This window comes from Schistocerca nitens, chromosome 6 (assembly GCF_023898315.1).
Source record: "Schistocerca nitens isolate TAMUIC-IGC-003100 chromosome 6, iqSchNite1.1, whole genome shotgun sequence".
Classification (NCBI taxonomy): Eukaryota; Metazoa; Arthropoda; class Insecta; order Orthoptera; family Acrididae; genus Schistocerca; species Schistocerca nitens.
Window position 1 is genome coordinate 299,666,960 of NC_064619.1, and position 27,386 is coordinate 299,694,345.

General features: G+C 43.7%; 1 protein-coding gene and 1 pseudogene across 1 annotated transcript in view; both read right to left on the reverse strand.

The window, feature by feature from the left end:
* LOC126262804 (insulin gene enhancer protein isl-1) overlaps positions 1–27,386 on the reverse strand; it is a 468,702-nt gene that overhangs the window by 381,745 nt on the left and 59,571 nt on the right. The window lies entirely within an intron of this gene.
* LOC126191788 (5S ribosomal RNA) lies at positions 10,112–10,229 on the reverse strand (annotated as a pseudogene).

Sequence of the window (27,386 nt, forward strand, 5' to 3'; positions counted from 1 at the left end):
CGAAAAATTATCAAATTTAAGTGAACAGATAAAGTACGAAATGAAGCGTAGAAAATTTTGTATTGTGGACATCCACAGCTGTAGAGTTGCACCATGGTGAAGCAGACCGCTTTAGCTGTATGATAAATAATTATTTATGACCCAACTAGTTTCATGGCGTTAGTGCCAAATCTTCAGGGATACATGTTAATTTCATAATTTAGTTTCAAGCGATTACCGATAGACGAGGCAACCTCCTCTGTCCAATTGTAATAATAATGTTCAACCGTCCAAGTGGTCGGCAGTCACGTTAAAATATGGCAGAATGATATTCCCTGCAATCTGCCGTATTTTAATGTGACTACCGACGTCTTGGGCCGTTCAACACTTTTATTACAATTGGACAGAGAATGCTTGGTCGACTATTGGTTATCGCTTGAAACTAAATTATGAAATAAATAGGTATTGAAAGTGTGGCTCTTATTCCATGAAACTTATTGTATCATAAATAAATATTTATCATACAGCTGAAGCGGCCTTTCTCATCATCACTTAATGGAGTGTTGAAAAGCACAAGTGAAGTAAGAAGTAGATAGATGTACGGCCCTGCCAAAAGGAGGGATATGTTAGTAGCACATTCAGGAATAGCTGACTCGGAAGGAGCAGTAGAAGAGGAAAAATAATAGGGACAGAACAAGGCCAGAATATGCTCATCGTTTATACGGGCTGCATTGCGTAGTAATAACGAGGGGATTAAAAGGGTTGGCAGAATGCAGGAAAACGTGGAGGGGGACAGCATCAAGCCAGTCGCGAGATTTGTAATTTAAGTATAAACCAGATAAATAAAAAGTAGTAGATGGAATGTGGAAGTAGAATAAATTTAATTAGTTGGGAAGAATCGTTAAGTACGGGACAAAAGAGAATTCTTTCATTAATTTACAAAGAGGAGCTAGTACTGGTAAAGCTTTCAGTTGTTTAAGGAAAATTTATCACAGTGTAGTACTAGCGCATTTGTCATTGCTATATAAAGTATGAATGGAAACTGCAGGTGGATATATAATACTGACATCGAACGTCTGTAAGATGGTGCAATGAATTTTGGGATAGAAGCAAGAATAACAAATAGTATTGTGATACTTTTGAACTACTTATAATTGTATACACATTTCGTGCAAGGTCCAACCTTGTACATCCATCGTTGCAACAAACGCAATTCATATGGAAAGGAAATGGCAAAGAAGACTCTAATGTGAGCGGTTATTGAACACTGCCCCAACATTTTGGAGTCATTAAGTGGGAACGACAGCAGATTTCGTATGAATTCAGAGATGCGCATCTGCGATCGTAACACGCCGAATGAAACATATGCCCGTGAAAGCTAAATTACGAATCTTTTAAAAATGGAGACTTGTTCTCGTGAAACACTGTTTGGTAAGATTAGATAATCAGTCTTTGAGGATGACTGTGCGACAACTCGCCTGCTACCGTCGCATAAATCGCTTAGGGACTATGCGCGTACCGGCGAAATAGCCAGACACAATTCCGTTGGTCAGTACGCAAATCTGATAAGTCGTTAAGGCATATTGAAAACATCGGATGTCTTACTATGCGTCATTTGGGGTATAACGGATTTTTGTTTTCAATGCAGCTGTGTTAGTAAAATATACATCGTGACAGTCGCATCCCTGTGAAGGTACTCAATATGAACGTATCCGTTGGGTCTCAGGCGCCTAGCCACAGTTCGCACGGCTCCTCCCGTCGGAGGTTCGAGTCCTCCCTTCGGCGTGTGTGTGTGTGTGTGTGTGTGTGTGTGTGTGTGTGTGTGTGTGTGTGTGTGTGTGTGTGTTTTGTCCTTAGTGTAAGTTAGATTAAGTAGTGTGTAAGCCTAGGGACTGATGACCTCAGCAGTTTGGTCCCGTATAACTTACCACAAAGTTCCAATTTCTTCAGTCCGAGGACTGTTTTGATACAGCTCTTCATGATAGTCTGAAATGGCAAGCCTCTTCCTCTCTGAATACCTACTGCAGCCTAAATCCTCTCGACGCCTTGGTCTCCCCCCACTATGTTTAGCCTGACGATTCCTTGATGCGCCCCAGGATGTGTACTATCAACGGATCCCTTCATATAGTTAAGACTGACGCAACGTCTTTTCTCCCCAGCTCGATTCGGTGTCACCTCATTAACTACGCGATCAACCCTTTCAATCTTCAGCATTCTCCTGTAGTACCACGTTTCAGAAACTCCTATTCTCCTCTTGTCTAAAGTGCTTATCGTTCTCGTTCCTCTTCCGTAGAAGGCTACACTCCAGATAAATTCTTTCAGAAAAAGACTTCTTAACATTTAAAATCATGTTCGATGTTAACAAATTTCTCGTTTCTAGAAATTCTTTTCTTGCTGTTGGCAGGCTGCATTTTATGTCCTCAATACTTCGGCCACAGTCAGTTCCTTTACCGGCCGAATTAAGAAACTCATTTACTATTTTTATTGTTATTTCCTAATTTAATTCCGCCACCATCACTTGATTTAGTTAAACTAAATTAAATTACATTTGTTTTGCTTTATTGTTGTTCATCTTACACCGTCTTTTCAATATACTATCAATTCCGTTCAACTGCTTTTGCAAGTACTTTTCCGTTTCTGACAGAATTATGGCGACTTTCTTATTACACTTTAATTCATTTACTGAATTTCTCCTGCATTTCGTTTACTGTTTGTTCAATGTACATACTGAGTAACGTGGGTACACGTTGCATCCCTGTCTCACCTCCTAATCAAATGCTGCCTATCTCTGTATTTTATTCTTGCTACATGCAAAACTATCATTATCGAAGGCAGTCACTATATCCACAAGTGCTGGGAGAGATATTCGCACTAGTAAGACGCATTTCAATCAAAACATTTCTTCTAGTATTTGCTGAGGTTCTTCGGGTGAAGGACACTGGCCGGCCGCTGTGACCGAGCGGTTCTAGGCGCTTCAGTCCGGAACCGCGCTGCTGCTACGGTCGCTGGTTCGAACCTTGCCTCGAGCATGGATGTGTGTGATGTCCTTAGGTTAGTTAGGTTTAAGTAGTTCTGAGTCTAGGTGACTCTCGACCTCAGATGTTAAGTCCCATAGTGCTTAGAGTCATTTGAACCATTTCTTAAGGACACTGAAAATTTGCACCGAGCGAGGTGGCGCAGTGGTTAGACACTGGACTCGCATTCGGGAGGACGACGGTTCAATCCCGCGTCCGGCCATCCTGATTTAGGTTTTCCGTGATTTCCCTAAATCACTCCAGGCAAATGCCGGGATGGTTCCTCTGAAAGGGCACGGCCGACTTCCTTCCCCATCCTTCCCTAATCCGATGAGACCGATGACCACGCTGTCTGGTCTCCTTCCCCAAAAACCAACCAACCAACCAACTGAAAATTTGCTGAGTTTGTACACACTGAAGCGCCCAAGAAACTGGTATATGCATGCGTATTCAAATACAGAGACATGTAAACAGGCAGAATACGGCGCTGCGGTCGGCATCGCGGTTGTTAGATCGGTTACTGCTGCTACAATAGCAGGTTATCAAGATTTCAGTGAGTTTGAATGTGGGCGTACGAACGATGGGAGACAGCATCTCCGAGGTAGCGATTAAGTGAGGCTTTCCCCTACGTCCATTTGACGAGTGTACTGTGAGTATCAGGAATCCGTAAAACATCAAATCTCCGACATAGTTGAGGCCGGAAAAACATCTTACAAGAGCGGGCCCAACGACGACTCAAGAGAATCATTCAAAGTGACAGAAGTCCAACCCTTCCGCAAATTGCTGCAGGATTTCAATGTTGGGCCATCAACAAGTGTCAGCGTGCGAAACATTCGACGAAACATAATCGATATGTGCTTTCGGAGCCGAAGCCGCACTCGTGTACCATTGATGACTGCACGACAGAGGATCCGTCAACACCGACATTTGACTGTTGATGACTTGAAACATGTTGCTTGGTCGGACGGGTCTCGTTTCAAATTGTATCGAGCGGATGGTCGTGCACGGGTATGGAGACAACCTCATGAGTCCATGGATCCTGCATATCAGCAGGGGACTGTTCAAGCTGGTTGAGGCTCTGTAATGGTGTGGGGCGTTTGCAGTTTGAGTGATATGGGACGTCTGACTCGTCTAGATAAGACTCTGACAGGTGACACATACGTAAGTATCCTGTCTGATCACCTGCATCCATTCATGTCCATTGTGCATTCCGACGGATTTGGGTAATTCCAGCAGGACAATGCTACACCCCGTAAGTCCAGAATTGCTACAGAGAGGCTCCAGCAACACTCTTCTGAGTTTAAACGCTGCTGCTGGCCAGCGAACTCCCCAGAAATGATCATTGTTGAGCATGTCTTTGACGCCTTGCAAAGTGCTGTTCAGAGGGGTCTCCACCCCCTTCTTCACTTACGGATGGTCGGACAGCCCTGCAGGATTCACGGTGTCAGTTCCCTCCAGCACTACTTCAATTTTAAGGACGAGGGCCGGCCGCTGGTGGCCGAGCGGTTCTGGCGCTACAGTCTGGAACCGCGCGACCGCTACGGTCGCAGGTTCGAATCCTGCCTCGGGCATGGATGTGTGTGTTGTCGTTAGGTTAGTTAGGTTTAAGTAGTTCTAAGTTCTAGGGGACTTATGACCTCAGCAGTTGAGTCCCATAGTGCTCAGAGCCATTTGAACCATTTAAGGACGAGGAACACTGCACTGCAGTGTACGGTAACTTGGAAGTTTGAATCGGTCTGGGACCGTGTCGAGGATGGCCGAAGAAGTTAAGACAGTCGCTCACGAGAAACGGGTTCGAGTCCCTGTACGGCAAAAATTTTCAAGTTTCAACTTTGCATTAGCACAATGCCCTATGCGCCCGGAAGTCACGAGGTTCCCATCCGTCCTTTTCCTTTCAGCCGGCTTCCTCTATTTCATACAAAAATTCACCGAATGTCCGTCGTCGGACGGTAAAGTGTGAGGAGAGCAGGGTAGGCGCTGGGAGAGTGGGTATCAGTGAAGAAGGCTTTGGTGTTGGGAGCCGGCGCAGCTGGTTGCAGGCAGCGCGGCGTGGCGCGGTGTGCGGTCGGCGGGGCGTCGGCGCGGCCGCTACTGAATATTTGAGCGTGCGGCCGGGTTTGTCGCCGGCTACAGCCGCGCCGACACCGGCGCCGTGTTCCGCCGCTGCTCCAGCCGGGCATCGATTCCACAGCCGACATTGCCTCCGCTCGCCCACCGAGACACAGCCTCCCTCTTCGTGTAACTGTGTCTTATTCCAGAGTGGTGCGCAGAATTATTACAGAGCGGTGCGTAGAAAAGAACTATCCAATGTAAAATGTTCTCTGTAAACTCGCTACATTAAAATTGGATAAATTCCTATGTATCATCATCAGGGGCTATGTCTGACAACGATGGTGCAGGTAGTCACCGAAGCACGGGTATTTTATTCAGTTTTAAAGCGGCAAGCTTACCGAGAACTTTTTATCCAAGAACTCTGGCGCGAAAGACTCCGTAGCCACAGAACTGTACACTGTCTGTATACGGACACTCGACTGGAATGCAAGATCAATCATTAGATGGTTGAAATGGCTCTGAGCACTATGGGACTTAACATCTGAGGTCATCAGTCCCCTAGAACTTAGAACTACTTAAACCTAACTAACCTAAGGACATCACACACATCCACGCCCGAGGCAGGATTCGAACCTACGACCGTAGCGGTAGCGCAGTTCCAGACTGAAGCGCCTAGAACCGCTCAGCCATACCGGCCGGCTCAACCATTAGATGTCAGATGCGGACGCGTCAGTATAAAAGCAGGCTTGGGAGGGGGGGGGAGGAGGTATTGTGTTATCAGTAGAGAAGCTGAAACAGCAAAATAGATCGGCCAGTAGAGCTCAGTTGCTTAGAACGTCGACTAGCCACTGGATGTCACTTGACTGACATATCGATCAGGGACTTTGCAACCGTTCTAAGGCTGCCCAAGTTGACTGTTGGTGATATGATTGCGGACGGCGGTTGTCGAAAGTCGTGTGAAATCAGTGGAAGGAATCACTTAAGTTCCTAAGTGCTACCTGCAGACCAACAAGCACCATGACTTTGCGTAGGGAGTTAAAAAGCGCGCGGTACATTGATCAATCAACTCCTCATATGCTACTCATTTCTGTAGTCAGTGCAAAGCGACGGCTGGGATGGTGCAAAGAGCAATGCCACAGGACAGCGGATGACTGGAAACGAGTGATTTGGAGTGATGAATCACGCTGTACTCTGTAGTAATCTGATGGATGGATCTAAAAGTCCCTGGAGAACGTTGCCTGCGATCATGTGTAGTCGGACAGTGAAGTGTGATGTTACGTTACAGCTGTGTCAGGTTGTGGTCCCTTTATTTCGCTTAAGAAAACGTGAAATTCCGAAGGATGTGAATATGCTTTACGTCTTTGTGTACTGCATACAGCAGATGAACGGTTCGGAGAGGTGCCTGATTGTATCAGCATGCGAGTGCACTCTGCCATGAAGCAGCATATGTGAGTCAATGGTGTGTGGGCAATAACGCTCCTGAAATAGTGTGGCCTGGCGTGAGTTCCTACCTGAACCCAATGGAACACCTTTGAGATGAGTTAAAACGTCGTCGTCGCTCCAGACCCCCGAATAATGAGCATCCATTCCTGAACAGATATTCAGAAAACTCGCAGATGGTGTCCCCAGCATTCAAACTGTCATAAAAGCCAAGGGTGAACACTACTCATATTAATGTCCGCTAATAAGTGTCGGGCTATTTGTGATTAGATAATGCACGTTCAATACGTAACCCATTAATGGCCGACCGTGGTAGCCGAGCGGTTCTAGGTGCTTCAGTCCGGAACCGCGCGTCTGCTACGGTCGCAGGTTCGAATCCTGCCTCGGGCATGGATGTGTGTGATGTCCTTAGATTAGTTAGGTTTAAGTAGTTCTTAGTTCTAGGGGACTGATGACCGCAGATGTTAAGTCCCACAGTGCTCAGAGCCATTTGAGCCATTTAAACCATTTGAATCCCATTAATGCGCAATATTTTCGCTTTTCAGGATCTTAAATCGTATCACATTCCTAAGAATGTTTCAGGACAGCTTCACACACTCCGTGAGAGAAACATCCCGCACTGGAAAATAAATCGTATAAGAACAAACCACACTGTCGTCCGCAGCTGACTGGTAACCGGACTTTGAGGTAGCAGAGCTATGTGACAACTGTGCACGGGACAGATGATACGACCAAACTCGTGCTGTGACTGGTAGTAGCTATATTAACTGTCATGACAACAATTAGCTTTTATTACGACATATAGGGCATGATCTAGAGCAATGGTTCCCAATTTGTCGAAGACAGTTGTACATGTTTGCAATCAGTATCCTTCAGTAAGCCCCCTCCCCCTACATCATCAGCGTTAGCACCTAATTAAACTTTAGAATGGAAAGAATTTTATTTGGGCATTTTTAAAAATGACAAAACGTATGATATTTAGTTTCTGAAGATCACGAACTAAAGAACCATGAACCAAATGGTACTGCTTGTTTCTAACAGATTTCTTTTACAGAATGCTGAAACAATTCACAGTGCATCGCGAGTGCTATCTGTAGCTCCGTCTCAAATAATGAAGCTAATTATCCATATTAAGGGTAGGCACTTTTTTCAAAACAGGGATCCTATGCACCCCGCTCTCAATGTCTACAGTTACTTCACCCCTGCACTACAACACCATTAGAATGCTTGCTTTTTTGTAAATTTCTTCATTGCTGGACTTCTTACTGCTGGACTGGTAGTAGACTTCAGGCTGCGGATCCTTTGTGCCTGACCACTGCCACTAAGAACATCAGTAGTGTGTAGGCCGTACAGCAGTGTAATAGCCATTGCAAGGGTAACATCGCATTGTGCTATCAATTGATCCGTTAATCTGATATGAAGTGAATAATGAACCAAGTTCTGGTCCATTACAGCAAACATCTACAGCAAGAGAAAGGCATTATCAAGAGGTATTTAAGCAATGGTGACGTAGGTCTATGTGTCTCAATTTTAGTACAGTATTGTCATGCACAATGTACAAAGCAGTGTGTGCAGTGAGTGGCCTATTTCAAGAAAATTATGTTCATACATTCGTTTTACGAACTGCAACTTCCACCATATTGTGTACGCGTTAATCTTAGTACTTGAAAGCAAAATGTTAATTATTGGTAGTAATCTATGTAATGGTTCAAATGGCTCTGAGCACTATGGGACGTAAGTTCTGAGGTCATCAGTCCCTTAGAACTTAGAACTACTTAAACCTAACTAACCTAAGGACATCACACACATCCATCCCCGAGGCAGGATTCGAACCTGCGACCGTAGCGGTCGCGCGGTTCCAGACTGTAGCGCCTAGAACCGCTCGGCCACTCGGGCCGGTGAAATCTATGTAATCAGTATTACAATGTTATGAAATAGTGGTAATAGTTACGAGCTTTTAAAAATAATTTAGTTTCGTGGCCGAAGCACAATCTAACACTTCTGCTTTTACCCCGAGAAAATCTAATTTTGTCCCTCAGGGGATAGTTACCCACACATTGTAAAGCCTGACAGAGAGAGTATCAGAGCAAATATAAGTAAGAAAAACCATCTACACCGATGTTTGCTCCACGTGGAATGAGCACCATCAATATGTAGGTATTTTTGCGCATTATAAAAAATGTTTCTTGATGAGGGCACTGTTTGAAATTCTCAGAATCGGGTAGTAATTAAGCCAGTATTGGTTTCAAGAAAATAATGAAATGTTAAGAAAATGTTCATTGACATAGACTGTACATATGGAGAATAACAACATAATCGAAATTCACTTTTTTTAACAATAATAACATACCTGTTCTTGCATCACATTTTCTGGCCTCGTGTAGTCACTATCTAGGTCATGATCACTGACAGATGCACATGGAATATCTGAGTCACTGAATGATTCACCTGTTTCAACTTGTGCCATTATCTTTGTGTTTTGTAGTGTTTATTTTCTTTTTCTGATGATGATGTTGGTCTCTAGGGTATATTGCGAAGCAGATCTTACTTATACGGAAATAAGGCAATCACTGCAGAATATCTTCCAGTACGACCACGATCTTTCGTCCTAGGTCGACACTTGTATGTCACATGGTCTTATCAAGTGCTCGTTGTTGTAGTTAGTAGCTGGGGGCGGCGGGATTGGCAATAGCAATAAAAGCGGAGCAATATTTTAACATCTAATATTAACTTAAAAGCTAGGAAGTCTTTTATGAGAGTATTTGTCTTGAGTGTAACGTTACATTAAAGTGAAACGTGGGCGATGAACACCACAAACAGAGAGTTCTGAAATGGGATATTACGGAAGAAGATTTAGTGGGTGGAGTGAATAATGAAAAGGTACAGGTACTAAAGCAAGTAGGAGGGAAACAAATGTATGGTAACACTTGGGTAAAAGAATGACTTTGTTGGCGAGACGCATCCTGGAACGTCAGTTTAGCAATGGAGGTGAATGTGTATCTGTGTGTGTCTGGGGGTAGGAGACTGCTGAGGGGCGGGATTATCTAAGGAGACAAAAGCTTGACTATAATCACCAGATTCAAGTGGGTGTACGTTGTGATGGTTCTGCAAGGATGGAGACGATTGCGTCCCATCGATTAGCGTAGAGAGCAGCAGGAAACCAGTCTTCGGGCCGAAGAAAAGAAACAGCAGTAGTTATGGGGTCGGAAGGAATATATAAACCAGTTCCTGATACATGCAGTCTACATCGGGCAAAAACCGGAACATGATTGTGGACTACGTTTTTATGAGCTACTTAAGGTAATCACAGACGTTCATACCATTCTAGGAAAAGAAAGTGATGTCATTTATAGAAAGTCGTATCAATATTTGGCACTTTCAACAGTGTGATTCAGGGCATTATTATTCTAAAAACTAAACTCCGCCCGAACAGGCCATGAAGGCCCAACGGTACCGTCCGGCCGCCGTGTCATCCTCACCCTTAGGCATCACTGGATGCGCATATGGAGGGGCATGTGGTCAGCACACCGCTCTCCCGGCCGTATGCCAGTTTATGAGACCGGAGCAGCTACTTCTCAACCTAATGGCTCCTCAGTTTGCCTCAGAAGGTTTGAGTGCACCCCGGTTGCCAACAGTGCTTGGCAGACTGGATGGTCACCTATCCAAGTGCTAGCCCAGCCCAACAGCGCTTAACTTCGGTGATCTGACGGGAGCCGGTGTTACCACTGTGGTGAGGCCGTTGGCCTATTATTATTCTGAAAGAGGCAATAACCGCCTAGAAACAACGCCCTCGCTTCTGAGTAAATCTAGTCATCACCCCCCCCCACAAATGGGCACCATGGAAACATCGAAATCTGCACAAACCATAACACAACTTCCGCCATACAGATGGGAGAAGACACTGTGCATCGTACGGTTCTCTTGGTGTTCTCCGTAAATCAACAGTAAACATGAATACTATTGAGACGCAGTGTAGAAATACACCCAACTGACTATATTTGTGTACTTCCAACACACAGTTTCAGACACGACTTCAGTGAAGGGTAATGAAAAACTCGCGTCTTTGGCAGCTTGAAATTGGTGATGCAGGGAGGAGTGGGAGGCGGGAGGGGGCAATGGAAAGTCACAGTTGTGAAGTAAGGGTAAAACCAATATCTGCAGTCTATACCCAGCAGAAATATGTTGCATCATACTCATCCACCTTCTGTCCCGTAAACATGAACCACGCCAGTGATAAAAAATGACTTTAAATGTTCAGAAAACTGAAAATTTTTGAAAGGATTTGTTAGAGCAGCGATAACGTCGCCAACCTCCACGTAAGTTTGGATCGAGTGTGGCACACTGTGATTGGATGCTAGGCGTGCGTTTTGTAGAGTCGCCGTGTATTTGTAAGTTGCGGAACGGGGAAAACTGTTTGGAACTTGAAAGAATGGATGCTATATATAGGTCAGATGCTTGTTGTCACGGAAGAACAAGCACCCTCGGGTCCGTTATTCGTAAACAGCGACAAAGAAAGTGCTTCTCGGAATCCTATATTTGGCACGTGACCGTCTGGGGACAAACGCTTAAGCAGTAAATACTGTATAGGGCCGCAGGTAATAGGAGGCACAAGAGTGGAAAGGTCTGTCCAAACAGAGGCAAGTCTGGTACAAGGCGAGCTGGTGCGCCAGTTTCCAGGTAGCGGTTAATGCTGAGTGACAGACGGCGCGGATCAACGCCGGACAAAGGCGGCAGGTAGGCGTCTGACTTCCCGGCCGTCTCGCTCGCCTCCAGGGGCACGCCTCATTCTTTGTCTCACAAAGTGACCTCGTCGCTCACCGATATCTGCATTGGCGTTTTCACTTACGTACCTTGTGCCAGAAAGGCGGACAAATACAGGGTCGGTAATTGCAGAAATAGATGTACTGAACATAGAACGGATTTGGCTTGTACGAGGGTGGCTTGATAAGTCTGGGGGAAAAGAAAGAAAAATGTTTGTTTCTCAACGACTCACCTGACTTCTTGACTTAGTCTCCTTTGAGGAATATACACTTGGTCGAGCGATCCTAAAGCTTTTCGTCCCGGACACTTGCCACGCCGGACATTTGCCACACTTGCCCCTTCGCCAGGTAGCTTGAGTAGCGATCCCTCAGGTAAGGGACGCTCTTCCTCGTACTACTTCTGTCCGCTTTCAAACCGCCGTCTTCACATCTTACTCGATACAACCAGTACGTAAGGGGCCTTCTTCTTCAACATCTCGGCGAAATACAGAGCTGCTTCTCCGAAATCGAAATGTTTATATCTTTTGGGGAACGAAAGCAATACCAACGATTATGTCAGTATATAATTAGTTCTACCAAGTATAAATATAGATCCCACTGTTTGTACGGTAGCTTCCTTTCACGCTTACTGATTGCGATAGAAACAGTCCATCGCCATGGGGGCAACAAGAAAGGAACGATGTAACGAGAATGCGAATGTACGATAATCATTTCTTTTTGATTATTGCATTTGTGCCTACTTTAATTACTACAACTGCATACCCAAAAGACAATAAGAAAAGAATAAATGGGTATATGAATGTCTGAAAAGAAGAACGACATACTCCATATTAATTTATTCTCTAAAAAACATTAGTTAATAAAATGTAGCGGGACAATGTTCTAAACATAACTGAAAACACGTTCACTAAATAGAGATAATAACATCTATGATTGACATGTCATCTAAAGTCGACGCACAATTTTAAAATGTTAGAAACAAGGAAATGAAGTATACAGAATGCTACGCTTGTAACGTACGTTGTTGTTCTACATTGTTTAGCTCTGGTATTTACAGGGTCACAGAGAAAGCATCCTAGGTTCTGGAGGTAAAATCCGTAATCGTAATTATCTGCACTACAACAGATACAAGGAGGGCAACTTAAGGAAAAATATTGTAATGTGTGTTCAAGCTCGCAATCGACACTGAAGCAGATAGTTCCTGTGACTTAGTAGGGGCAGAGGTTATATTCGACAACCGGAATAAATTAATAACTGGCTCCTTTTAACGACCCCCTGTTTCAGATGAAACAGTTGCTGAACAGTTCAAAGATAACTTGAGTCTCATCACAAATAGGTACTCTGCTCATACAATTATAGTTGGCAGTGTCTTCAATCTACCTGCCGTATGTTGACAAAAATACATTTTCATACCCTATTGTAAATAGAAAACAACTTCCGTAACTGTCCTAAATGCTTTTTTAAAATTATTTTTAACAATTAGTTGACGAGGGCATTCAAATTGTAAATGGTTGTTCATTGTAATAATTTCCATACTGATGGTCACGTTAGGAACTTTGAAAGCAAACTGGCCGGGAAGGTGAGGAGGTGGAGAAGGAGGGGGGGGGGGGGGGGGAGGAGGGGAAGACAAGGGACCCAACCCTTCCGAGTAGGTAAAATCGTGGCAAACGTCCGGTGTGACAAATGTCCGGCGTGGCAACTGTCCGCACACCAACGGTTCTGTCAAACTCTACGAAATACTCGTTGAGAAACAGTCACTTCCTCATTTGATGAAAATTTCTGCTCGGCAAACCAACGTTTCAAGTTAGGAAACAGGAAGACACCAATTGGGGCTAAGTCTGGTGAATAGAGAGGATGATGAATCAAGTCGAAGCCCAGTTCATGCACTTTCGACCCTATTATCACTGATGTATAAGGTAGTGCATTATTCTGTTGAAAGAGCACTTTTTTTACATTTCAACCTTCGCCTTTTTTCAGCCAATGCAAGTTCCAAACTATCCAGCAATGAATCATAATAGGGTCTAGTTACGGTTCTGCTTTTTTCCAAGTAATGTATCAGGATTATTCCTTCGGAATTCCCCTCCTCCCCTCCCAAAAAAGCGGCCTTCACTTTGCCAGCTGACAAAATGGCCTTTGCCTTCTTTGGTGCACTTTCAACAGCCTTTGTCCATTGTTCTGAGTGCCGTTTTGACTCTTGGTGTATAATGATGCGTTAGAGCTCCATCAACAGTCACAAATCGGTACAAAAAGTCTTGCGGACTGCGATTAAACACCGCCAGACATTCATTGTGTTGAAATATTGTGCCTGATGAGCTTTTGGTCGACTGTGAACATTGCTACACCCACATCACACACATCATCTTCACAGCCAATTCTTCGTGCAGGATATTGTGTACTCGCTCAATAGGGATGCCTAGAGTCTCAGCAATCTCACGAATGTTTGCTCGGCGCACTTTAATTGCTATATCATGGAATTTTGTCAATGTCTGTGGTGCCCTAAATTCGACGGCCGGAGCGCTCTTTGTCTTTGATGCTTGTCCAATCACGTTTAAATTCATTAATCCACAAGTATCATGGTGCAAAGACCGCGTGAACTTCATCCATTGCTGTTTGGATTTGAGGGGCAGTCCGACCCTTCGAATGAAAAAGTTTAATAACAGCAGGAAGCTTGGTTATTTTCATTTTCAGTTGCTGTCGACACGCTGACCAATTCAGATGGCTGTCAATAATTGGGTGTTTCCTGTGCATTTTTGAAATTCTTTATACGATCGTTGGTATAATAAAAACTTATCAATCATGAAAATGCAACAAAAACGTTCTGTTCTTGCATGGAAGTTTATGGTGCTTAGCAAACCACCCTCGTAGATTATTTCAAACGTCTGTGGTGATATGCACGTGAACAGTCATATCCCTTGGACAAAAAGTTCTCGATTAACTTTCCGCAGCAGATTCAGATAAAATCCCAAGATCTCTACGAATGCCTTCATCGCCGTTAGGGGCTAAGTGTGATCGTTGCGAAACTAAGGACGCCATCTGATTGGCTGGATAATGCTGTGATGATGGCGCATACCAAAGTGGCGCCCTCTGCGTCCATAGCTTATGTTTACGCTTGCTGTCCAGCGTCGCTTTCAGAGTCAACGACTAAAGGGACGGTGGACTATGCTTTGTATTCCTCTGTGCCCCTTTTTTATGAAGTCCACGCGTCCATACATTGTTAAGTGCATAGTCGGGGTCTCTATTAAAGTTGTTCTCGCGTAGTGTGCGCTGATATGAAACTTCCTGGCGGATTAAAACTGTGTGCCCGACCGAGACTCGAACTCGGGACCTTTGCCTTTCGCGGGCAAGTGCTCTACCAACTGAGCTACCGAAGCACGACTCACGCCCGGTACTCACAGATTTACTTCTGCCAGTATCTCGTCTCCTACCTTCCAAACTTTACAGAAGTTCTCCTGCGAAACTGGCAGAACTAGCACTCCTGAAAGAAAGGATACTGCGGAGACATGGCTTAGCCACTGCATGGGGGATGTTTCTCGCGTAGTTTAGTTTCAGCTACTTTCCTAATGAGAGTCGCAATAGTTCGATGCGACAAGAACTCCCGTTGCTAAAACAATCTTGCTTTTATTTAATGGTCACCGTTGATTTATTGAAATTCCTGTATTTAAGGTAATGGTGATGCTCAGCACAGCTATCGCCAACAGTCCGTATAGACTACCCCGCGTAACTGATACACAACTCGCAAGGAACATTAAAAATCCTTGGTATTCTAAGCCCGAAATTAATCTTTGGCAGGTTGCAACATTTCCTTCATTTTCTAAGTTTTTGCAAGAAGAATGGACGATGCGCTACGTGTTGAACAGCATCCCGTCTTTCTTCTCTCGATAGCGTTGACCTAATTTCAGATAGAATACCCGTTCCTTGTTAACACTGTCGTAAGATAGGTGACCATGGAAACGAGGTGCTCTTTGTCCGAAATAGTCCTGACTAGTCTTTTTACCCAAAGACTTCCAAACCAATCGCATCCCTTAATGGTATCCTATAGGTTTCCAGAAAAGTATTGTCATCCCACCGCCGAAGAAAGCTATCCAACGAAGAGATCGACAAGTAATGCTTGTCAATTTCTCACGGCAATAAAATTTGGAAGAAACACAAGAAATATTGAAGACGTAACGGTGATTACAGTGATGAGGAAAACGTACCAGAAAAGCAATCTGACACTGCAGTCAGTAAATGAAAGCAGGCTGGAGAAAAATAAGGATATCCTTCTAGCATTTAAGAGCCTACAAAATATTTTAATCGACTGAAGGAGTAATTACAGGATCTTAATACCTAGAACACTAGGGCTTAAGTATGAAGAGGACAACATTAACAAACCCATTCGGTAGAAATTAAGGTGAAAGCAAATAAAGTATTGGGATCGAAACAGTAGTGGGAAAATCGATAGAATTCTCATATTGTGGAAGCCAGGTTACACTGATTGAAGCTAATAAGATAATTATCAGGTGTACTCGGGCACACGCGAAGAAATCATTCTTCAATAAGAAAGCTCTACTAACCTCACATAATTACACGGAAGTAAGAATTTGAAAGTGTAAGTCGATGGTACAATAAAAGGTTTAAGCAAAGAATGTTAAAAATTAAACACACCGTCAAGTAAAGAAATGACGTACGGAAAAGAATAAATAGTGAAAGAGATCAGTGGAAGAGCTTTATTATAAAAGTAGGGAAGGAAAGAATTGGATGAAGTCATGTGGACGATGGTTAGAGGCGATGACTAAAATAAACGATAAGCTGCACACGAAATAGAACTACAGAGAAATATACCGTATCTTTAGTGTGAACAACGTCTCACAATTTAGATTGTTGTTTTGGATGTTGATTTTCAATCGGTGACGATGTCATCTGAAATGGAGCAGTACCTCTACAGGTTGAAAATTTCAGGAAAGGAGCAGATAGGCCGGCACTAACTTTTGCAAATAAACGAAGATCAAGATATCCTCTGACAGTGATTTTGAAAATGAGAATGGCCCCACAAAGGTCTGAAGCATGCATGTAACTCAGATTCACTCTCCGAAGTAAACATTTAACTACAATGAACATTATCATCTAATTCTTAAAAATTACACATCAAGCTGTTGTTGTTGTTGTGGTCTTCAGTCCTGAGACTGGTTTGATGCAGCTTTCCATGCTACTCTATCCTGTTCAAGCTTCTTCATCTCCCAGTACCTACTGCAGCCTGCAGCCTACATCCTTCTGAATCTGCTTGGTGTATTCATCTCTTGGTCTCCCTCTACGATTTTTACCCTCTACGCTGCCCTCCAATACTAAATTGGTGATCCCTTGATGCCGCAGAACATGTCCTACCAGCCGATCCCTTCTTCTAGTCAAGTTGTGCCACAAACTTCTCTTCTCCTCAATCCTATTCAGTACCTCCTCATTAGTTATGTGATCTACCCATCTAATCTTCAGCATTCTCCTGTAGGATCACATTTCGAAAGCTTCTATTCTCTTCTTGTCCAAAATAGTTATCGTCCATGTTTCACATCCATACATGGCTACACTCCATACAAATACTTTCAGAAACGACTTCCTGACACTTAAATCTATACTCGATGTTAACAAATTTCTGTTCTTCAGAAACGCTTTCCTTGCCATTGCCAGTCTACATTTTATATCCTCTCTACTTCGACCATCATCAGTTATTTTACTCCCTAAATAGCAAAATTCCTTTACTACTTTAAGTGTCTCATTTCCTAATCTAATTCCCGCAGCATCACCCGACTTCATGCGACTACATTCCATATCCTTGTTTTGCGTTTGTTGATGTTCATGTTATATACTCCTTTCAAGACACTGTCCATTCCGTTCAACTGCTCTTCCAAGTCCTTTGCTGTCTCCGACAGAATTACAATGTCATCAGCAAACCTCAGTTTTTGTTTCTTCTCCATGGGTTTTAATACCTACACCAAATTTTTCTTTTGTTTCCTTTACTGCTTGCTCAATATACAGATTGAATAGCATCGGGGAGAGGCTACAGCCCTGTGTCACTCCCTTCCCAACCACTGCTTCCCTTTCATGTCCCTCGACTCTTATAACTGCCACCTGCTTTCTGTACAAATTGTAAATAGCCTTTCGCTCCTCGTATTTTACCCCTGCCACCTTCAGAATTTGAAATAGAGTATTCCAGTCAACGTTGTCAAAAGCTTTCTCTAAATCTACAAATGCTAGAAACGTAGAAGTTGTATTTTGTTAAAATGTGAACAACACTTGAGAGGCAGAAAAGCACCGACAGAAGTGGAGAGTTAGGAGTATCTAGCTTGTCACGCTGCTTGAAGCAACCTCTGAACTGATAACTCGACGTACCGGTTACGTGGGTAGCCTTGTAGTGTCCGCAACACAGCTATTATCACTGTGCGAGCTTGTACTAGTTGCTGCCAATAAATAGCAGCAGAACACGTCGCGTGCTGATTAACGAAGCTATTTCTGTCTGCTGTGGGAAGAGAAGAGTAAAAACTATGTTCTTGTGTGCCTGTGTGCACATTTTACTGCCAATATATATAAGGAGTCGAATTTATCAGCACAAGTCGCGTCAACAATTCATTTATAGCGACAAAAATTCATTTATTTGCTGTAAGCAGATCAGACAGAGTTCAGTTATTACTTGTTTCCAACTGAGCTCTGTTCAATTCAGACATCCAAAGTTACCCCTGGTCAAAGACATGGCATTACTTACACCTGAAATGCCGCTGATTTATTGTTGTCATTCCGCCATCTTCAAAGTAAAGAAGAAAGATAGGAATGTTAAAAAAGGAATTTACAGTTTCACGGCCTATAGGTATTATGGGCAGCAGAGGCGGTACCGGCTTCGACTAGACGAGGAGAGAACTGTTTGTTACCTTGTTGAGGGAACCCATCCGAAATTTCAAGTGGAGTGAGTTTTAAGAAGCTATATCTGAACAAACAAAGATTTGAGTTTTGATTTTGCTGAACTCGAGAATTTTTACTAACTGCAGCAAAACATGCCCCATCTTATTAGTAGGACGTATGTTCCCTGCTTCTCTTTTGTTTCACAGGGAATATTCCCAAGCTCGAGTCTAAGAAAGGCAAGTCACTTCCCTCTTAGTCTGATTTCTATTTATTTATTACTACACTCTCATATCTGTTGTCTATTTGAGGTGGGTGGTTGGTGGGAGCGGTGGGAGAGGAGCACGTGTTCCTTGATCTCAATACAACCGTATTTATGCGACGCTGCCACTCTTTCATAATTCTGAACCGGCTCTGATCTCTACAAACCAGGTGACCTCAGAAACGGCCCAGTTAATTTGTTGTCTATGTTTTCCGAGAGTCCATTCTCTTATAACAACGCTTGCGGCAGAAGTACTGGCAGAAATAGCTCATAGACAAAGCGTAACGGACGTCCTTTCGTCATGGTTGTAACTACGAAATGTCACGGACACGCTAGCTTTGAGCTACCTGCCACAATGTAGTTAGCAACGTGTTTAGGGAGATTATTCAGTACGATGAAGTTGCCCGATACTCTTACGAAGGGCAACATCCTCTCTGCAGTCACGGACTGTGCGGCTGGTCCCGGCGGAGGTTCGAGTCCTCTCTCGGACATGGGTGTGTGTGTGTTCGTCCTTAGGATAATTTAGGTGAAGTGGTGTGTAAGCTTAGGGACTGATGACCTTAGCAGTTAAGTCCCATAAGATTTCACACACATTTTTGAACACCCTCTCTGTCGTTAGAGAATTACGTAGATTCTGCAGTTATGGCTAATCTATACTTGACTTACTGTACTAGAAACTGTGAGCTGCTGGACTTATTTTACAGTCTTAATCATTGATATTTAGCTTCTCTTTTAATCCAAGAAAGTAATAAAATTCAAGTATTTGGAGGTGTAAAATTTGTGGACCACATTCTTTGCCGCGGCGTCAGCTCCATTGAGGCAGGTGACTTCCTCTTTGTAACATTGTGTTTCAAACAAATCGAACTTGTACGTAACCCACTGGAGCATCGGTAGAAACATAGCTTACGTCTCCTGAAGTAGCCACGTTATCGAATATCTACTAAAGACCGAGACTCAGATCAACAATTATGGAAATAACAAGCGCATTTGATAAAGGTCCTGGGAACGTTCTGCTATCGGTTTGTCTTGGACGCACACTGAAAACCTTAGGAAAACTGCGAGAAATACAGACCTGCATCACAGAGTGGATGAACTTTTTTTAATTTTTCTAATTACTTATACAGCGTTTTCTCTTGTAGTCGATTCGGACCGGCAATCTTAAGATATTAATTTCTATCGGCTCAAAGTCTCAGTACTAGGAACTAAACAAAGTAGCGTTGATGGACAACAACGGAGAGAAAATAGATTGACTCTTTATCGAATGAGTCATTCCAGTATTCACATGTTTGGAAGGAGAATGAGTTTGCGGTGATTCCACACTTTACCCTTAATGAACTGGTTGTGTAGCCCGACCTGCTACCGAGGTTTTTCGTCACTTTCCTTACTTAATTTCGAGCCAGTACTCTCATTTTTTCCTTGAAAAAGGTCGGAAAAGATTTTCACAAACATATGAACAGTGAAAATGATCGAGAACATAAGATATATATATACTAATCAGTCTTGATTGCAATGATTTAGTAAAAGTAATAATCACTCTTCCAAATGGTAACTTGTTTCGACCTCATCACATGGTGAGCAGAGAGTGCGGCTGGAGAATTGGTAAGTGTCAAAGACACCACTGGTAAGAACAGCGATTGATTTTAGCATCGACAGATATTATGCAGTTGCAAGAGGTGAATGATCAATCGACACAGGGAGTGCGAGTAGAAACGACAGATCCCACTGGGACTAAGATAAAGCTTCCGAGGCTCCAACAAGGACGCCGTTGCCCATCAGATAACTAGCACCGCCGAGTCACTGAACAGTTTACGCTTGGCGCTCGCGGCAAACGAGAAGTGCAACGCGGAGCCCACACGTTGTGCTGAGCATCCGAGACCTTGACAACCGGCTCCTGCATCGCGCCCTGAGCAGCGTACAGGAAGCTGTTGCACCAGCCAGGCTGCCGGCTGTGCTTACAAGAACGCTCGTCTTCTCGCGGCAGCTCTACGCTGGTTACGGCAGTACAGTGCACACTGGTTAATTACGCGCAAAGACGAGAAACTGATGCGTTTGCCAGAGCACCGTTCGTGAACAGATTTTACTACACACGCCTAGTTATTCTTTTTGCTTTAAGATGCCACACATGGCTTTTTGTATTACTTGTATGCGCACACAACATTTTGATAAACACTTTGGAATACGCGAACGACAGCAAACTAGTGATATCTGGAGGGATAAGCAGACTGACACATGTTGGTCGTATTACAAACGCCAGGCCCAGGCTGATGAACGGTCAGCCAAAGGGCAGTAGGATCTAGTGTAGTATAAAAAGGTAAAACGTTGACTATTACAAATTATCGGACAGGTATATTTACAAAAAGAAATTCTTAAAACTTGTCATAAGATAAAAAAGATCTAAGACAAGATTCAAAAATATAATAAAAGGTATCTATAGGTATATGGTATTTAATATGAAGAAGAAAAAAGTAAAAGAAACAAGTGACTCTTAGCGCACAAAAAACACGATCCTCAAATTTCTGACTCGAATCTGAAGAAAGTATGTCTTAAAACTTGTAAGACGTATCTCAGTGCGAGCTATTCAAGACGTAAGACAAATGTCCTTTCTACTGGTAGCCATTAGGTGATAGGTGTCCGCAAGGGGGGGGGGGGTGATGGCGCTTCGGCGCATCTAAAAGCCAGTGGAAAACTGTCAGTTCTTTGTCTCACACATCAAATTTAGCTCTTTTGGCATAGGCCTTAACATCTCGAATCTGATCAAATCATTTACAAGCAAACTTAAAAAATTGTTCAAATGGCTCTGAGCACTATGGGACTTAACTGCTGTGGTCATCGGTCCCCTAGAACTTAGAACTACTTAAACCTGACTAACCTAAGGACATCACACACATCCATGTCCGAGGCAGGATTCGAACCTGCGACCGCAGCGGCCGCGCGGTTCCAGTCTGTAGCGCCTAGAACCGCTCGGCCACTCCGGCCGGCAAGCAAACTTATTTTAGAGTTTTGTCGCCCCCAGTATTTCTTTCGACGTCCATTCTTGCTGTGAACACAAGGATTGGGGATTGATCTCTCGTCTCTTTGCGAGAACAGAGAAAAAAAAACTACGAAGCAAACAGTATTTTCTTGTCAAAAACTCAACAGTACTCGGTTCCGCAGGTAAACTACAACAGTTCCCGTCGTTAGGGCATGAGAAAACTCTAAATCATATGGCTGCGACCAGTTCTTTAACGGCAATTATAAGAAATGTGAGAATTGACGGCGAATTGCACTTGTTCTCGTGGTTTAATCTGTTTACATCGACGTATTTCCCCTTCTTGTTTACAAATGCTTAAAAGTATCCGTAACTTTTAAATCCTCTATCAAATTCCTATGTAAGATATTCGCCATTTTTTTGTGTAGGGTACAGTCTTGTCTGTAAGGAAAGATTAGCTCAAGTTTGTGATTAATTTGATACCAGATGAGCTCCAAGGAATTTTTTTTTTTCATAACGACGGCAAACCGAAAAACAATGTTCCGAATTTTTTAATGTGAAAACTTTTGACGCCTTTTACATAATACACACGTCATTAACATTCTAAATCTTTATTCTACATGTCAGTATGTTTATATCCCAACGTAGTTAGCCTGGTGACTAACACATTTTTCCCGACGAGGGACGCGTTTGCTGATGCCCTCACTGTAGAATGTTTTGACATTTCTGACGGAGCCACAACCCCACCACTGCTTGCACCGCTTCGTCACTATCAAAGTGAAGTCCTCGCAGATGTATTTTAACCTTTGGAAATTGATGAAACTCGGATGGGGCCAAGTCGGGACTGTATGGAGGATGATCGATGACAGTGAACCACAGGCGTCGGATTGTTGCAGTTGTCACAGCGCCCGTATGTGGTCTGAGGAGAGAGTGTAGGAGAGGGTGCCCCATGTGTGGACGAACTCTTCGAATTAGAACATCGATCACAGCAAGCTGTTTCTCACGCACTTACACGCTACGCTCTGCAATTCGGAGCCCTCTAGCGGCAGAGAGTTGCAGGTATCTAGACGTGAAAAATAAAGCTGTAGACTGTTAATAACGCTTGTTTTAGTTAGAAAGCTTTCAGGGTTTTATCACATTAAAAACTTTGAGGCATTATTTCCAGCATGACCTCGCAGTTGTATTGTTATTTTCGTAAGACTGAGACGATAGTACCGTATTATAAAGTGATCAAACGTTCGCAATGATGTAGCTTTGGCATCTGTTTCCTGCCTTAAAGGCTTACCAATGGTGCATTCAAATCTTCCGGATCCGACAACCATGTTGATGAGTATGCGTTTGTTATTAACTAGAAGAGACAATAATATTATCTTGGAACTCTTCCATTTGGTCCGCGTTTGCATAGAAAAATAGTAAACAAACAAGCAGAAATTTCCGAACGAGGTACACATAGCACATGAGAGCTCTAAGAAGTGACAGCACACATTCAACTTTCGCAGAACATCTAATGAACAAAAACCATAACCCCACTAACATCAAAAACGATCTACGCATTCTGAGAAACAGCAACCGTCTATACCGACAACTAACGATAGAAGAAAATTACCACATACAAAAGGCTATAGTCGAAGGGAAAAATGTAATAAATGAAAACACAACACTCTGCAACAACACACTCTTTACCGCTATAGGAGAACTGACCAAGGACACAGAACAGAAAGCACACACACGCAAAAGAACCACTTCCCCATCACACACAGAGACATAAATAATGAACAGAAGTCGTTATAATTCGCGCTACAGTTTTTCATAGCCTTTCCCGCTACTTGCGATACGCCTCTCGCGACACACGCGAACAGCAAGATGGCGTAAGATTATGGAACAGAAACTAAGTGCAAAAATTTTGTTTTTCTGTATAAAAAGCAGCCACACACCATCCAAAGAACGTGAGTAAACGAATAGCTAAGCAACAGCTAAATACACACCAAAATAACTGTTTTCCACAAACACTACCACAACCCCAGTTATATACTGCTGACATACGATATTCACCTTTGAGTATTTGTTTACTAACAGCCGCTCACATGGTTGCAGAAGACATTATGTTCGCTAAGTATAAAAAGACGGCAACAGAAAAAGAGCACAGAAAATATGTCACAAACAGCGCCAGTAATAGCTTAAAACATGCTGTAGCATACAATAAATAAGGTAGTATAAAAGTATCAATATAAAACTATATTTCAAAAGACGATTTGTAAAAATGTTATGTTCTACTGTGTTTGTACAACCATACCATTTTCTGAATGTTTTAGATTAAAAAAAAGAAACACTGATGATGGTGATATTTGTCACCGAAACTAGTTTGGGATAATAAAGAAATAAACAAATAACACGGTGTTTGTATCAAGGCGGACTCAATTTGTGATATTACTGTAATTAGAAGAGCCCTGTTGAAAGTACGAGAACACAGTGACAGGTTCAAATGGCTCTGAGCACTACGGGACTCAACTTCTGAGGTCATCAGTCCCCTAGAACTTAGAACTACTTAAACCTAACTAACCTAAGGACATCACACACATCCATGCCCGAGGCAGGATTCGAACCTGTGACCGTAGCGGTCGCGCGGTTCCAGACTGTAGCGCCTAGAAACGCTCGGCCACTCCGGCCGGCAACACAGTGACAGGAGACTGTAACAGCCTGCACTACGCTGCCCGCACAATAGAAGTATTGGAGGAGAGCGCACTCGACTGGTGAGTGATGACTGCAGGGACTGGGGTTGTTGTGCTGGCAGCCTGGCGCCGGACCAGAGGCAGCAGATGCCGACCCTGATGGCTGCGTGGGCAGGCGCCGTCCTCACCCCGCCGCCGCGCCTGTCGCGAAACAAAGGCCACCGGCCGCGCCTACAGGCTGTCTCCGGCCAGCGCGCTATACCTGACCCTGCCAGATACACTAGCAACGCTGCCTACAATTCGTCCAAAATTCATCGTCAAAGATTCTTAGAAAGTGAATGAATCTGACCCCAATATGGGCCATAATGATTAAAGATACAGCGCAATAAGGGAATATTTCTTCTTCTTATTCTTCCATAGTGCTCTAGGCTAGAGACCTGTTCCGTATTCTAAGTATCCAATCATCTTTTTCTTAGTCTTGTGCCTAAAGGTCTGAAATTTAGGTCTTATTTCAGATGTCTTGAAACTGGAATTCGTTGAAGATGGCCTAGACAACATTATCTATTAGACTTTATTTCATTTATAGCATATACCCCACGTTTTCCTCTTATGTCTTCATTTCTTTATCTATCTAACTTTGGACAGCTCTTAATTGTCCATCTCTATCGGTACGATTTTAATTTCTTGCTCCACATCTGAGATCTCTTGAAGGCCGTCTAGTATAAAATCTACAGAGGCCTCGTTGTGGACTACTCTCCGTCTTGTCCCAACACTTCGACCTGTCTGTCTTGGGTGATCCTGGGAGCAGCTTATGCTTCCGCCAACACAGCTCTCATGTTATAAGGGGACACGCAAACCACCTCAAAACACTAAGGTCGATACAGCAATGTTACGTGCCTAAAATGAGTCTTTGGTGGAGCCTTACAGCTCAGCCTCCAGTCTATTGAAAGAACGTTACCGGGCAACTAAATCGAGGACATGGGTCATGGGGGTCATATTAAACGAATTAGGTCGGCGAACCACTTAGTAGCCGAAAAACAACGACACAAGTATTTGGTACGTAAATGTAGAAGACGTGGTGGCGTGAAGAATGTGATCACCAAACAATGCTCTAATTTGCAAGGTTAATCTCAACCCATGTCACTGCGTGGTGGTCCTCTTTGCGAAAGTACGTGCCCTGGTGAGTTTCACTCTGCACCTTGCATCCCTCTTGTCCAATATCTCTGACGTAGTCAACAACGTGAACGACGCGCTGCACTGTTTCAGTAAGCGGGACCACTCTAGACAACACCGACAGTTTGCGGAGGGAAGGTGCGCAGTCCACCAAGAAACAAATCATTCCCGATTAGTAAGTTCACTGGATATATTATATGACTTTATTCGACAAATAAGGGTTGCAATGTTTTCCATAGCACAGACCTCAAGCCAGGACCATTTCTTTTAGCATGTGGACCTAAATGGAGGAATACGTTGGAGCGAGAAACGCCGTTAAATATTAAAACTGTGTGCACGGACCGCGACTCAAACTCGGTACCTTTGCCTTTCGCGGACAGGTGCTCTACTGAGCTACCCAAGCAGGACTCACGCCCCGTCCTCACAGCTTTACTTCCGCCAGTACCTCGCCTCCTACCTTCCAAACTTCACAGAAGCTCTCCTGCAAAAGAAAGGGTATTACAGAGTGTTTAGTCCTACAAGGTTCGCAAGAGAGCTTCTGTGAAGTTTGGAAGGTAGCAGGCGAGGTACTGGCGGAAGTAAAGCTGTGAGGACGGGGCGTGAGTCGTGTTTCGGTAGCTCAGTTGCTAGAAATGGCTCTGAGGTCGTCAGTCCCCTAGAACTTAGAACTACTTAAACCTAACTAACCTAAGGACATCACACACATCCATGGCAGAGGCAGGATTCCAACCTGAAACCGTAGCGGTCGCGCGGTTCCAGACTGTAGTGCCTAGAACCGCTCGGCCACTCTGAAATGAGAAACACAGAAGGCTGTGTCTGTGTAATAACTTCATTCGTATCCTTACCATGTTCACCTCACGAAGTGTTGTTAAGTGTAGTAGTAGTAGTAGCAGTAGTAGTAGTAGTACTGTGTTAGAGACACGGGATGCGAATCCAGCGTTGTATTTGTATTGATGATGGCGGTGAGGAGAGGGGAAATGAAGCAGTGCCCCACATGGCCGCTTCTGTCTTGCAGCACTTACGCCTCCGCCGAGCTTAACGTCTTTATCTGACGGACCAAACATCGCTGGCACAGCCTTACGGCTTCACCCCAAGGGATAATGCGGGGAGACTTAGAATTTAAGCCGTGACGAAGACATTCTAGTGATCATAGATTGTACAGTGTCTCCTCCTCTCTTCGTGCCGACGAAACAACTCCGACAACCGAGATTCGAAACGGATATCACCGGGAGAATGAAGACGGGTTGACTTTTGTCTACATTGAGAAGGATATAAAATTGTGTGTTTCTTATATTGACTGCATTATCTCAGCATTCATTTAGGGAAGAGATTTCGACACTATCTACATCTACACTCCGCAAGCCACCTGACGGTGTGTGGCGGAGGGTAGCCTGAGTACCTCTATCGGTTCTCCCTTCTAATCCAGTCTCGTATTGTTCGTGGAAAGAAGGATTGTCGGTATGCTTCTGTGTGGGCTCTAATCTCTCTGATTTTAGCCTCATGGTCTCTTCGCGAGATATACGTAGGAGGGAGCAATATACTGCTTGACTCTTCGGTGAAGGTATGTTCTCGAAACTTTAACAAAATCCCGTACCGAGCTACTGAGCGTCTCTCCTGAAGAGTCTTCCACAGGAGTTTATCTATCATCTCCGTAACGCTTTCGTGATTACTAAATGATCCTGTAACGAAGCGCACTGCTCTCCTTTGGATCTTCTCTATCTCTTCTATCAACCCTATCTCGTACGGATCCCACGCTGCTGAGCAGTATTAAAGCAGTGGGCGAACAAGCGTACATTCGCCACTCTATCAGATTAATCGAAATCTACGTACGTTCCGATAAAGAGTACAACAGGATGAATGAATTCTGTAATAGGCCGATTATCCGAAAACTCAATACTAACTCCTTGACTGATAACGTTTTTTTTCGAATATGTTATTTTAGCTTTAGACACGTTATATGAATGAAAATGCTATATCATAACAGTGTTTGGACACACTGTAATACTGTACTAAAATCACAGTGCCAGATCACATTAAACCAGATACCTGTCAAAAAACGTAAACAACATTTTCCAGTGCGGACAGCTGCGAGACGTGCAGGAAGAGAGTGATTGAGGCTATGGAAGGCGCCGGCAGGGATGTGGAACCATGCCGATTCGAGCACCGTGGCCAGCTGCAATAGGTTTCTTGGTTCAGGATCCAAGGCGC